General features: G+C 42.4%; 1 long non-coding RNA gene across 1 annotated transcript; it reads left to right on the top strand.

Moving 5' to 3' along the window:
* The first annotated feature begins 2,893 nt into the window (after window positions 1-2,893).
* On the top strand, window positions 2,894-4,585 carry LOC123037342. The gene is made up of 6 exons (XR_006417453.1): window positions 2,894-3,197; window positions 3,262-3,467; window positions 3,532-3,737; window positions 3,794-3,846; window positions 3,901-4,173; window positions 4,230-4,585. It is a non-coding gene; the product is annotated as an uncharacterized LOC123037342 (long non-coding RNA).
* The last annotated feature ends 10,562 nt before the right edge of the window (window positions 4,586-15,147 follow it).

Raw genomic sequence — 15,147 nt, 5'->3', positions numbered from 1 at the left:
AATAGTCGACTACCATCGCTATATTCGTGACCCGATAACGAGTTATCGATATCGGGATTCTCGACATCGACCGCTCTGGGCACACTCAACGGGGCCTATATAAGCAGAGGCAAGACCCCAGAGGAGAGACTTGCGTTCCGACTAGGGATGTCAAATATTTTGAAAATATCGTATCGCTGATATATTTTCCTTAAGAAAAATATTTATATGATATTTAATATATCGCCAAAAAATATCGATATATCAGATATTTTTGATATTTTTTTTTCAGTTGAATTTAAGCTAACAACAAGGAAACAAGACTTTTGCCCTTAAATTAAAGTAAAAGCACTAGAAAAATATAAAAAATAAAATACGTTTTGCTACATTTGTTATTTTATTAATTTCATAAGTCTTTGCTTATGGATTTTAAAAATACTCTTTCCGTTATGTGGCGGTCGGTCAAGCGGCTGCATGTGTCGCAGACAACGCACTTAATAGCCGACGCTAACCGCTCTGACGACAATGAGCTACCCGGGGTAATTAGGTAGCTTAGTGCAACACTCGAAAGATTTGGTAAATTGTCTTTCTGGGAGTACCAGAATTCCACCGGATTAGAGAGCTGCACGGCTGCACTCAAATTTTTGTACTCTCTCAGTACTCTTGAGTTGTGTACTCTAATTTGAGCACAACGCATTCAGCTGATCGAGTTCGCATCGCACTGTATTATCATTTGAGCGCAATTTTGAGTATTCATATGAAATGGCATTGAATGAATGTGTGTGCAAAACGGAATGAATGAATGAATGAAGCATAGAATTGACTGAATACTCAGTATACAATTTGTGTGCCGCTGATGATGCATTTATTGATTTCATCGAAGTCCAAAAAGCTACAACCTTAATAAATCAAATAGACAAGGAAATAAACGGTTATTGTAACACAAGTGTAATTTTTTCAGATAGTTTTGATTGCCTTAGTTGGTGGACCGACCATAAAAAAATGTTTCCCCTTTTATTTAAGACTATACATATATAAATAAAATTATGTTTCTACATTTTAATATAAATAATATTTAATAAGGAAAAATTAATAATTCGTTTTTAAGCGAAATATACATACATGAAATGAAAATAAACATTGTTTTATTGTCTCGTATTTAATTTCGCAATAGTAAATACAGGTTACGTAAAAGGAAACAATGCATCATTCATCGCGCTCACTATTTTTACCCGGTTCTTTCGGCATTCAATTCGCTCTCTCTATGTGTGAGTTCGATGAGTTGAGTACAGCGGCGGCGCACACATTCATTCACATTCATTGCAATTCGCAGCCGAATTCATTCAACTCATTGGCAGATGAATGTCTCAAAAGCCGTTTTGAATGCGGCCGTGCAGCCCTTTATGCAAGTATCAAACAATATCGAAAAATAAACTATCGATATTTTGATATTTGGCTAAAAAATATCACGATATAAATATATTTTTTTTTCAAAAAATATCGATATATTGATATTTTTATATATTTTTGACATCCCTAGTTCCGACGATCATCGAGGAAACATCAGCAACAAGGAGAAATATCCAGAACACTTGGTAGATAGTCTTGGTTTTTAACTTTGCTTGCTGGACGACAGACTAGGACTGGATGGTACCTAGTTGCCCCATGCTACTTTTATTGACCTCTGATTACAAATACTTGAATATATAGGTACAATTAATGAGAGAGAGAGAAATTTACATGGCTTTGAGACAGATTAGTACTTAAAGCTAGGTTTAGTATAACAGTTTTTTTTTTAAATTGTAACAAAGTCTACCACAATTCTGGTACGTGTCTTAGATAATTTAGCTAGGAGCTCGACAGTTGGTAACATTAATTTTAGTACATTTTGTGTGTCGGCTTTAAAATACTAGATTGTACTGACTATACTGCAACAGCTGTTTTCTTAAGTGGCAACGCCGCGTTTGTTTGTTTACATTTTCAAATTTGCTGGCAGCAGTAAATTAATTACAAGATTCAATAAAAGATTAATAGTTTTGAATTTCATTTCAGGTATTGTTAGTTTAAGATGAGGGCCAGTGCCACACCAGGTGGATCGGTGGATTTACAGCTGGTAAGTGCCATGGAGTAGAAGTTGCAGTTACGCAGCTTTCTGGGAATTTCCATTTTATAGCTGATGTATTTTTAGTAGTTGTCATCCTTGCAGCGGCGCTCCGGATGGAGACCGGAACCGCAAGAGGCCCGTCTATCGTCATGGAAGTTCTTGGCAGCTACAGAAAGCCAGTGTGGCATAAGGTGGATCTGTGGATTATTAGCAGGTAAGTACAAATAATACAATGATTAGCGGCCCAGTAAGCATAGGCCCATCTTATCTGCAGAAGCCAAGCACAACAGTTTGCTTGTAGATAAAATTAATAAGGATTAACAGATTAATTCATCTTTTATTTCCAGGTATAGGTGGTCACCAGATGAGGCCGGCGTGTCATCAGGTCGATCAGTGCATTAAGAGCAGGTAAGTGCCTTTTGTTATGTTTTGTAGCTTTTGGCTGAATTAGATTTCATTTCAGGTGTTGATTTAATTGGCACACGCCGTCCTTTGGTACGCTCTAGGAAGCAACACAGTCCTGTGAGGAGACCCACCAGGTGGATCAGTGGATTAAAAGCAGGTAAGTGCCTTTTATTATGGTTTGTAGCTTTTGGCTGAAATTAGTTTCCATTTCAGGTGTTGATTTAATTGGTACACGCCGTCCCCTTGGCACGCTCTGGGGCAGTAACTCAGTCCTGTGAGGAGGCATTCCGTCATCCGCAGTCATCAAATGCAACAGCCGCCCATCAGTTAAGTGGATACTGCGTGCATTAGTTTGTAAATAATTTAATAATTAATAATTATTATTTCCAGTTGTTGTTTGCAGCAAGATGAGGACAAGAGTAACATCAGGTGGATTCGGTGGATTAAAAACAGGTAAGTGTTATTTATCAGTGTTTTTTGGCTAATATTTATTTCCATTTCAGGTTTTGAATTAAGTGGTACATGCCGTCCTTTTGGCACGCTCTTACATTTGCAGTAATAAAGTGCATCAGCCGCACCTCAGTTAAGTGGATACTGCATGCATTAGTTTGTAAATAATTTAATAAATAATAATTATTATTTCCAGTTGTTGTTTGCAGCAAGATGAGGGCAAGAGTAACATCAGGTGGATTCGGTGGATTAAAAGCAGGTAGGTGTTATTTATCAGTGTTTTTTTTTTTTTTAATTCTGGCTAATATTTATTTCCATTTCAGGTTTTGAATTAATTGGTACATGCCGTCCTTTTGGCACGTTCTTTCATTTGCAGTAATAAAGTGCATCAGCCGCCCCTCAGTTGAGTAGATACTACGTGCATTAGTTTGTGAATAATTTAATAAATAATAATTATTATTTCCAGTTGTTGTTTGCAGCAAGATGAGGGCAGGAGTAACATCAGGTGGATTCGGTGGATTAAAAGCAGGTAAGTGTTATTTATCAGTGTTTTTTTTTTTTTAAATTCTGGCTAATATTTATTTCCATTTCAGGTTTTGAATTAATTGGTACATGCCGTCCTTTTGGCACGTTCTTTCATTTGCAGTAATAAAGTGCATCAGCCGCCCCTCAGTTAAGTGGATACTGCATGCATTAGTTTGTAAATAATTTAATAAATAATAATTATTATTTCCAGTTGTTGTTTGCAGCAAGATGAGGGCAAGAGTAAGATCAGGTGGATTCGGTGGATTGAAAGCAGGTAAGCGTTATTTATCAGTGTTTTTAAATTCTGGCTAATATTTATTTTCATTTCAGGTTTTGAATTAATTGGTACATGCCGTCCTTTTGGCACGCTGAGTCAAAAGCAGGTCCGTGCTACTTATCAGTGTTTTTAATCCCTAGTTGATATCAATCCATTTCAGGTGTTTATTCAATTGGTACTCGCCGTCCTCCTGGCACGCTCTGGGTAGCAATTTAGTCCTGTGAGAAGGCCTTCCCTCATCCGCAGCAATCAGGTGCAACAGCCGTCCCTCAGTTAAGTAGTTACTGCATGCGCTGGTCTATAGATAATTTAACAAGTACTAGCAGTTTGATTACTCTTTTCATTCTTTTTTTTTTCTCCCTCTTTTTAGGTATTGTTCATAGCAAGATGAAGGCCAGTGCAACATCAAGCGGACTCGGTAGATTAAAAACAGGTAAGTGTTATTTATTAACTTTTTTAACTTTTGTCTGATATTTATTTTCATTTTAGATGTTTATTTAATTGGTTTACGCCGTCCTTCTGGCACGCTCTGGGTAGTAACTCAGTCCTGTAAGAAGGCCTTCCTTCCTCCGCAGCAGTCAGGTGCAACAGCCGTCCCTTAGTTAAGTGTATAGATAATTCTAACAAGCATTAGCGGTTTGATCACTCTTTTTAATTTTTTTTTTTTCCCTTCTAAGGTATTTTCCATGGCAGGATGAAGACCAGTGTACTAGCAGGTGGACTCTGTCCAGTCCAGGCGCACATATGCGCGCCACCTCTCAGAATAAGCTCGGCTGGTTTGAAAACAGAGATCGCAAACCGGTCCCGCCTTTCACCCGTCAAGCAGCGTCTCTCAAAAATCCAGTGTAAGTATCGAGCAAAAGCAGATATAATTGAAAGTAAATTCATTCATAATTTGCAGAAATAAATATCTAAAAAAAAAGGGGAAAGGGGGGGGGGAGAGATTTTTTTTTTGCCCCCCACAAGGTTTTTTTGGCCCCCCCCCCACCCCCCCCAAAAACCGTCGCCTGCCGCACGACAGACCGCAAACATGACTGGTATGCACTCTCTGTAAGGATGCCAAGCCTACAGGGGACACCGCAGCATCATCGCACTCCAGTAGAAAATACTATTAATCCGTTTCAAAATATATTGTTTGGTTGCTCAGATGTAATTTAAAGTCCGGGATGATTATTCTTATAATCCCAATGGGCTGCCCCTCCATTATTTCTATTAAATATTCTCTTGAAACTCTACCCTCTCTAAAACCCGCTCTTAAAGTCTTAAAACTAATCCTACCTCGGCTAAACTAAAATTAAATACGTCTTACGAGCTAACTAATCCAACAGAGAAGCGGAGTTTAACGATTATACTACTTGACCACGAACTCTGTCATCGCGCTGCCTCTGCCTGCGGCTTGTTCTTGTTCTTATACACTTGACCACGAATTCTGCCTGTCATCCTTGGAATAAGTTAAGTATGGATGATGCTAATAAAACTCTGACAAAGGAGAACTCTATCCCTCCAAACGCAAACTGTGAGTCCGTCATCTCTCTGAATACTTCTTCTGACAGTGGCTCCTTGCGCGCGAAAGGCAAGGGCGCCGACGCCAAGTTTCCCGCCATCTCACCCACACACACACACATGCATAATAATTTACAGCCTCCACCCGCCCATTTAAATGCCCCAATAAAAATTAGCCAATCAAGCCAGCAGTCAAATAAAAATGGTTCAGAAGCCAGCTTAGCTAGAAGGAGTATATTGTCCTCAATCCTTAACCTGTCACAGTCGCCAACTGACCCACTGGGAGACACCAATTCCCAGGCCATCGACAAAACTGAGCGGGTTAAAAAATGGGTCAACAATTCTTCTCAGGCTATTGCTTTCCCCTTCAGCCCCCTCCGTACCCCTGGTAAAAGGCCCTGCAGTGAATTAGAGATAGTAAGCGACGAGCTGCTGCGCTCACCCAGAGGCCTGCCAAATCAGGTCTCCCTTCCTATTGAGCAGACTCCAGGGAAAAGAAGGCGTATTTTGGACGACGAGCTCTGCATGGAAGATGACCCACTCTTTTGTCCATGGCTTCCACCCAAAATTAAGGATTCATCCCGAATCAGCCAGCCATGCAGCAACCCCCCGGATGCTGAACAAAATCAGGCAGCTTCCCGGCCTCCCAACCCCACCATGCCCACCAACCAGCCCTCTCAACCCGAAGAACCTGAAGAACCAGTAGCTTTGAGTAGCAATTTGAATGGACCGATTGAGGCTCTCCCGGAATGGCAGGTGGTACCTGTAAGCAAGCGGATTCCCTCTATTCATTTGCCAAATGTGGACGACATTCAGCCTCTTCTTGCAAGCCTTAAGGATATACCTGCGGACAAGTTCTCTACAAGGAGCACACCAGGAAACGGAGTTAGGATCCAGTGCATTGACATGGAAACGTATTCCACTGTCAAAAGGCTGCTTGGGGAGGGAAATTTTGCCATGTTTACGCACCAGAAAAAATCTGAGAGAGGATTTAAAACCGTCATCCGTCATCTCCATCACTCGACGCCGTACCAATGGGTGATAAATGAACTACAAAAAGTTGGCTTTACTGCCCGCTTCGTTAGAGTTATGCGCCACCGATTTAACGATAATCCAATGAACATTTTCGAATGCGAGTTGCAAACCAGTCCTGATGGAAGCCATATGAATGTTCTAAAAATCCAAAAGTTAGGTAGTCAAGCGGTAATAGTTGAGCGTAAGCATAGAGTACGCGACCCTACCATGTGCCACCGATGCCAAGGTTTTAGGCACACCAAAATGTATTGTAAAATCCCCTACAAGTGCATGAAGTGTGCCGAAGGGCATCCCACTGCCACCTGCACTAAGCCTAACAACGTGCCGCCAACTTGCGCCAACTGTGGGGGAAGTCACGTTAGTAGTTATAAAGGATGCCCCGCTTTTAAAGCTGAGCGCAGCAAACTGAGGAGCCACAGGGCGGCGAATGGTGATTGGCCACTCGGAAATACACTCTCCTCCCCCAACATCCCCCCCTCTGCCCCCTCTAGGATCAGAAGTGTCTGGTCTCCCCAATCTGAGCGTAACGTCGAGAGAACATGCAACCAAGTTTTCGCAGGTTGGAACCCCGCAGAGGCTCACTTAAAAGGCCTCCAAAAAAGGCTACTCCAGGAAAGACAGGCTGAAACTCATCCCAAGCCCCAGAGTGGAGGGCATCAGGATGCCAAACCTTCTATATCCGGAAATCCCTTTAAAACTAAGCTGCCTGCCAGAATGGGCAAAAAACAGGTAGGCAGGTCTAGCAAATCCGGGCTCAGGATACGGTTGGCGGCACCAAGGAACCCATTTAAAAAGCAGCAGAGAATCAGGGCTGACGTAGCCAAGTCGGACAAGTCACAGGCCGGCACATTGGAGACTTTCAACAAAGACGCCAGGGGAACTGCTGGCACATCGCGGGCTGTCGGACCGACGGAAGGACACCTGAGGAACTTACAGCAGCGGCTTCGGGAGAAGCAGAGTGAACTACCAAGGAATAATCCTACTATATCAGGCCAGCCACAGGCCAGCAAATTTGGGAACATTGGTGCCAACCTCCCAGACTCGGCCGCCAACCAGTTCATCCTACACGCAAACAGGATGGAAAAGAAGATGGACTGTCTTTTGGACCTTCTAACCCGCTTTGTCCAGCTCCACCCTGCACCCTCAGCCTTGCAGGTTAACTAAATGCCATCTAGCAGCCCTCGCACTAGCCAATAAACACGTTTAATGACCAATAAACACCTTCGAATTGCATTCTGGAACGCATGTGGCCTAAGGAACAAGCTAGCAGAGCTTGAAGTCTATATGAGCAACAACTCCATCCACATTATGATGGTGGCAGAGGTAAGAGCCAACCCTACTAAGCAAAACCTCTGCATTCCTGGATACCACGCCTATTTTGCCCCGAACCCGAGTTCATACATAAAAGGAGGAGTTGTCACTTATGTTAGGGAAAACTTAAGACATTCGGCTATAGAACCCATTAGCATTGCCTGCTTACAATGTGCCCCCATAGTGCTGCTCCCGGAAAATAACAGTAGAAAGGAAATGCTGTTAATTACTCCGGTCTACTGCCCGCCTTCGATCGAATGGCAGCCTAACCATTTTCAAAGATTGTTCACCCACCTAGGTAACCAAATCAGCCATGAGACGAAAATAGTTATGGCCGGCGACTGGAACGCAAAACATATGTGGTGGGGCAACATTCGGTCTTGCAAAAGGGGGCAAGCGCTGATGAAAGCCATACACTCGCAGAACAAGTTCAACATTTTGGCCACAGGAAGCTCCACACACTTCCCATTTGACGTTAGGAAGAGACCGTCGGCGTTGGACTTTGCTATCTATGCTGGTTTTAGCTACAACTCTTTGCAAATCGAATCCACCCCTGAGCTAAGTTCTGACCATCTGCCTATACAGATGGAGATAGCTCTCGACCACCAGTTCCTTTTTCGCCAAAATAGTTCCAGAATAATTACGCGCACAACAAACCTGAACAGATTTAAGGAGATCCTGGATGAGAAAATTCTACTTAATACAGAAATCAACTCTGGATTGGATATTGAGGACGCAGTGAATATCCTGCTAAGGAATATCAAGGAAGCGGCCGCAGCAGCCAATCCGAGGGCCAACTCCGCGCAGAATCCTCTTGGCCAAAACAGAAGCAGGAATCGAGCCTATGATTATGCCCTAGACGAGCCAACGAGAGCCTTGCTCGAGGATAAGAGGCGCCTTAAAAAGGCGTTCAGGGACCTTGGAACGGCAGAGATGGCAAAACAATACAAAGCAGCGGAAAACCGTCTGAGAAAGGCGCTCAAAAAGCTAAAATCAGCAAACATTAACAGGCGTCTTGAGGAGATTGACATTCACGATAGGTACAAATTAAAAAAACTGTGGAAAATAACAAACCTACACAAAAAACAACCCCAGACAAATCATCCGGTCAAAATTTATGCAGGCAACGGTGGCAATAGGCAAAGCGCGCAGCACTCAGGTTGGTCCAAAACTATCTCAGAAAAGGCAGAATTGTTTGTTCAACATCTTGAGGATAGGTTTAGCCCAAAACTCCATAACACCCCCGAGCAAAGGATGTCAATCCAGGACGATTTGAGAGCCCACCTACACGACCGTCCCGAACGAGCGCTCAGGCCTGTCACTCTTGTCGAGCTTAAACTCGAAATACAATCCCTTGACCTCAATAAGGCCCCTGGCTACGACAAGATTGACAATAAGCTAATTAGGATCCTCCCAAATAAAGCCCTTCTATATCTGGTCCTCATTTATAACTCCATCCTGAGGCTGGGACACTACCCGTCGCAATGGAAACATGCTGCCATCTCCCTCATCCTTAAACCTGGCAAGGATAGTTCGGAACTTTCCTCGTATAGACCCATCAGCCTGTTGTCTGGGTTGTCTAAAATGTTTGAGAAAATGCTCTTAAGGAGACTGTTCGAATTTCCCCTGTTTGCAAAGGCAATACCGTCACACCAGTTCGGATTTAGGAAACAACATGGTACTGAACAGCAGCTGGCCCGTGTAACGAATTTTATCCTGGAAGCTTACGAGAACCAGCAGTACTGCTCAGCCGTCTTCATAGACATTACAGAGGCGTTCGACAAAGTTTGGCACGCGGGACTCTTCTGTAAACTATCCAAAATCCTGCCGAACAAAATGTACAGAGTCCTAGAAAGCTATCTGAGCAACAGAACATTTGAGGTCAACTCTACAGACGGCTCCAAATCACGCCAGGGTAGAATAAACGCTGGAGTCCCTCAAGGGAGCAATCTTGGGCCTGTATTGTACTCTATATACTCCTCTGACATGCCCACGCCAGAAATTACAAAGACTGGAAATGCTATGGAATTCCGTGCGCCAAGGGTTAAAAACATGATGTTAGCAACATACGCCGACGACACCATTATCCTTTGCAGAGGGGAGCATCAAGCCTGGACGATTAGGGACAACGAAGAGTTCCTGTGGTATTTCTCAAAATGGGCGAAAAAGTGGGCCATTACAGTAAACACATCCAAAACAGCTCACGTTATGTTTGCACTCAAAAACTTGTCTCACGCTAGGGGCCCCATACAAATCAAGTTTGATAATAACATCATACCGCTAAGCAACAAACAAACCTACCTAGGAGTCGCTCTAGATAGAAAACTCAATCTGCTCTCCCATGTCAATCTTCTGAGAGGTAAAATTAGGACCACAGAGAAAAGACTAGAGTGGATTCTGGGTAAAAACAGCAGCCTGCAAAAGGAATGTAAGATTCTCCTAGTCAAACAGCTAATCACCCCTATTTGGCAGTACGCAATACCGATCTGGGGTGCACTGGTCTCAGACTCGTCGATGCAACGCATACAGACTGCTGAAAATAAGGTAATTAGGAAAGCGGTAGGCGCAACTAGGTACACGAGAAATGACACGATTAGAAGCGCCTATAATATAAAGACAGTGGACGCCATCTTCTCACAGGCCAGTGGCAGGCTTGCTAATTCTCTGGTTGGTCACCAAAACCCACTGGTTAGAAGAATCTTGGCTGAACCATACGTCCCAAAAAGACTAGCGCTAGGAAGACCAAGACTTCTCGCCCAACAGCAGCTATTCTTTGATTCACTCAGACGCAATCTGCCGCAGTTCAACGAACCTCCACCCCCACCAATCCCAGACTGGCCCAAGCCCAAAATTTTAAAACCATTTTTTTTTTGAAGTTAGAAAAAAAATATCTAGAATAATATACGTTGCATTTAAAAATCCAATTTCGTTACGAAATTGCAGCCCTGAAATTTGGAGCCCGAAAGTCAGCCGTTCGTTGATCAGAAATGTTGACTTTTGGCGCTAAATAAAAGCACACTTTGCAGAAGTTCTACTTAATATTTTAAAACAAAGAAAATGGAAAATATTAGTGGAGGTATGAAAATTGAAGTGTTTAAGCAATATTTGTTTAATGAGATTTGTCTTTATGTATATGGCTTTTGTAGAATTGTAGTTTAACAATTTTAGCCTAGCATTATTCGGTTTCGTGGAACAAAAGTAGGTTGGATTGCCGGATTATAAAAACTATTAACGCAGTTTTGTTCTGCATTTATTTACAATACGATGACATAAACCTTTTTGCTCGTTTTTGCTCCATTTACAAAAAAACTTTCTAGACAACAAGACCTATCTTATGGAGAAATGCTGGAGTATTGGCCGCACATGGACGCGAAACAAAGCCTTTACAACTTTGTGTTGCAGCACGAATTAGAAACATAAAGCAAAACATAGAGGATCCTTTAAAAAGAGGATTAAGAACTTTGTTGCTTATGGGATGCTGGAATAAAAAATTTGCCCGGATAGTTCCAAGGTATAAGGCGCAGAAAGAAAGTTTTCTTGCATTACGTTTTCAAGCGAAATTTCAGCCATCAGATTATTTTAAAGAATCCCCAATAGTGGAGGACGGCCACGATTAAGCTAGAGAAGGGCGTTCCGATTAAAGCATAGATTAGCTTGCGAAGTTTCAGTAGAAAATAATAATGACGTCAATCTCCTGCTCATGCAACTACTATCGCGGCCAAAAAGCGATAGATAAATGCAGACCTAAAGGTCTATATATTACAGAATCGTCGCGTCTGTCTCATTACAGAACTTATTAAGCCACACAGCCGAGCGTATTATGCTGTTACAAAAAACGTGTTCAATGTTTATAAAGATATTTCCGGTTTGACATTAATTGCCAGTTATGGATTTGACGGTTCAACTGGGCAATGCCTTTACAAGCAAAATTTCGCCCTACAGACACAGACACATTCGATCAGTCTCTGTTTGTGACAACACTAATTCCGCTTAAGTTAGTGGATTCAATAGGTCGAGTTATTTGGATGAATCGGTCTCCGCAGTCTGTTCGATTTTGCAGGCCTCTACAAATTGAATTCATAAAAGAAACACAAAGTCATATCAGAGCAGAGAAAAACGACTGGACTGGAAATTGAAAATTTAGTGCCGTTTGTTTTCACAGATGAAAGCAACAGCGTTTTCCCCATAAATTTTAAACTGAAAATGACATTAATTGATGGGAAAGTTCTTAATACTTGACAGAAACCAATTCGACCCAGTCTTGCCCAATCTGTGGAGCGAGGCCCCTGGACTTCATGACTGTCGCTGATGTTCAATCGGACAAATTTACGCCGAAGAACTCCCAAGTGCTCGAGTATGGAGTAAGTCCTCTACATGCGTGGATTCGTTTTTCGAATTTGTTTTAAAAGTGTCATACAGAATTGGTATTCACAAGTGGCAAGTACGTGGCCCTCAAGACAAAGAAAAAGTGGCTGCCCGGAAAAAAGAAATTCAGCGCAAATTATGGGAGGAGCTTGGGCTCCATGTCGATAAGCCCAAAGCAAATGGAAGCGGCAATACCAACGACGGAAACACAGCGAGGAGAGCATTTTTCCATACCGAAAAATTTGCAAATGCACTTGGGTGAGAGAGATTTTGAAAAATTTCTATTTTATTTTAATAGCAATTTCAAGCAACTTTGAAATAGATGCTTCAAAATTTAAAAGTTTCTGCGCAAAAACTGCATTTTTATATATAGGCAAGTATCCCTGGTACCCAATGTCAGCTACCGTACATAAAGTACTAGCTCATAGGGCCCAGATCGTTGCCGCATCGTCCCTTCCACTTGGTTGCCTAGGCGAAAATGCATCGAAGCTCGGAACAAAATTTATAAAAATGATAGACGTTCGCATGCAAGACAAAATAGTCGCTTAAACACCATGACTGACGTTTTTTTAGAGCACTTGATTCATCAGATCCGATGGTTTCCAGCATCCACATCAAGGAAAGAGTTCATCAAAACAAAAAATGCAGCAGTTACCCATTAGAAGTTATTGATCTTTTAACACCACCAAATGTCGATTTCCTAAATAGTTATTCTACTGCAGATAATGATGAAAATGACTTGGATACATTTGAATGTAACGATGCCTATTCCTTTGATTTAGATGTTGAAAGTGATTAAAAATTAATTAAGTATATATATATATATAATTTTTCAAGATGCATTATTTAGTTTGGAAGTTGAAAATTGGTAGGGCGGGAGGGATAGGGGATTGAAAGGATATTTACTAAAGTTATTTTATATATATTTAAAATTTATTGGATATATTGGCTATTGGCTTTACTAAAGTTTTTTTATAAATATTTAAAATTTATTGGATATATTGGCCCAATTTTCATGAATGTTTTGTAAATCCCAGGGTGCAAATTTTTTCCAGACTTTGCATATATAGTAACTATATAGTGTGCCAAGTTTCAAGTCTGTAGCTTCATTTTTCTAGTTTATGCAAAAATATTGGTCATTGGGACCAGTGTGCAATCCCAGATAGAGCACGCATAACTGACTACACTGAAGCCGAACAAAAAGCGATACGAGACTACACAAGGCGGTACATTCAGCATGGCCTGCCTACTCTTCTCTGTATGCAGGACGAAAAATTGGAAAGGTTGCAGATGGAGAGGGAGGATCGGCTGGCTGCTGCCGCAAGGATGGCCCCAAAACCGCCACCCAGTAGGTTTTGCGAGTTGCAAATAAATGGCCTTAAAAGGGACTTCGCGCATGGCATCCTCTCCCGCAGAGCTGTAGCAGAGAAAATCCGTGAGCAATGTTTGGCTATACAAAGGCTCATAGTCCCTGACTTCAGGGGCGAGGAGGAGTATTTGGAGCCGCTGGTGATTGAACCGACGACCACCCTGATCAACCTGCAAAATCTTCTGCTCGCTCTGCCTACGACTTCCGCTGCTAATGCTGTCGTTGGTGGAGGGCAGTTGCCTGTGTAACTAAGCCCGGAATCACAGCTGGCTGAAAATTTGCGTACAGTGGAGAGAAGCCTTAGTCTACTATTAGAGGATGAGAGCGGTGACAGCATTTTGGAACCTCGGGATGACAGCGCCCCAGAAGGATCTCACCAAAACTCTGATAGCCAACACATACCAGCACTCCCGACGCAGTCACTGTTCACCTTTTTGACCCTGTTCCACAATTCGCTACAATTGGAACCAATTATACGCCCACAGGACGGCCAGCAATAGATGGCCAGCAATAGGCCAAGCGTCAAGATACGGAGCCTTCGAAACTGGTCTGCTGGCAAAGGCGGCTTGTTAGCGGCCAATTTATAATGCTCCTCCTCAACCGTAGCTCCCGGCGAATTATCCTACTGGCTACTTCTCCGCCACCTCTGGATTTGTTTCCCCAACTACTGGCACTGCACTGGCCCTGAAAAAATGGAATAATTGTGACATTTGGATCATTACAAAAATTTTATTATTGCCAGCGTTTAGTCACACCAGCACTTCAGCAGCAGTCGCTGTACAATTCACAGAGGCTGCTTCACAAATTGCTACAGTTGAAAACGGTGGTGCGCTCACAAGAGGACCGGAAAAAGGCATGACAGCAACGGGCGACACGACAGGCATCAAGTTGCAGAGCTTTCCAAAATGGACTTCTGGCAAAAGCGGTTCGTTGGCGGCCAATTTTTTGATGCTGCTCCTCAGTCATGATTCCCAGCTAATTGCACTTGTCTGCCACTTCCCGTCCACTCCTCCACCACATCGGAAACGGTTTTTCCAACTATCCGCATTGCATTGGCTGAAAAATAGTAATTTGGCGTCAATAATTCACAAATTATATTCATCACAAAAGGTAAACAAAGTTGGCACAGCTGTTTGCATTGTTGCCAAAGCCGTCTGATTGTGGCCAAACTTACTGCTGCTCCCCACTTAAAGTTTCCTGCGAGTTCGCCTCCCCGCCAATCCTCTGCTGCTGCTGCATCATTCCTGGGACCTGCTTTTCCATCTTTTGGCACTCCTTCGGATCTGAAAAACAAAAAAAATTGCGTCAATAAATTACAAAACTAATCTTTGCAAATGTAAACAATGTCAACTAAGCTGTTTTTCATTCCAGCTCTGAGCAGCCAGATAGTTCTGAAGGGATAAAAGCTAGAATCGTTTCGATTAATCGATTAATACTGAAAATATCGCGACGTAATGAAACGTAATAGCATAACGAACGCAACAAAATTGTGTGCTACTAACTATCTACTGGAAATATCGACATGTAATAAACGTAATAGAATTACAGGGAAATAAAATTAGTGTGTTATCACGTAGACTAACAACTGACTGGGTTGATATGGTGCTTAAGGTTGTTTCTTACGATTTATGCCGTGTGTCGTGTTTTGGGTTTCTAAAGATCAGATCTGCTGCGGCAAGGATGGCCCCAAAACCGCCACCCAGTAGGTTTTGCGAGTTGCAAATAAATGGCCTTAAAAGGGACTTCGCGCATGGCATCCTCTCCCGCAGAGCTGTAGCAGAGAAAATCCGTGAGCAATGTTTGGCTATACAAAGGCTCATAGTC

The sequence above is a fragment of the Drosophila rhopaloa genome, unplaced genomic scaffold, assembly GCF_018152115.1.
Source record: "Drosophila rhopaloa isolate 14029-0021.01 unplaced genomic scaffold, ASM1815211v1 contig_158, whole genome shotgun sequence".
NCBI lineage: Eukaryota > Metazoa > Arthropoda > Insecta > Diptera > Drosophilidae > Drosophila > Drosophila rhopaloa.
This window is presented reverse-complemented; position numbering and strand designations above follow the sequence as displayed.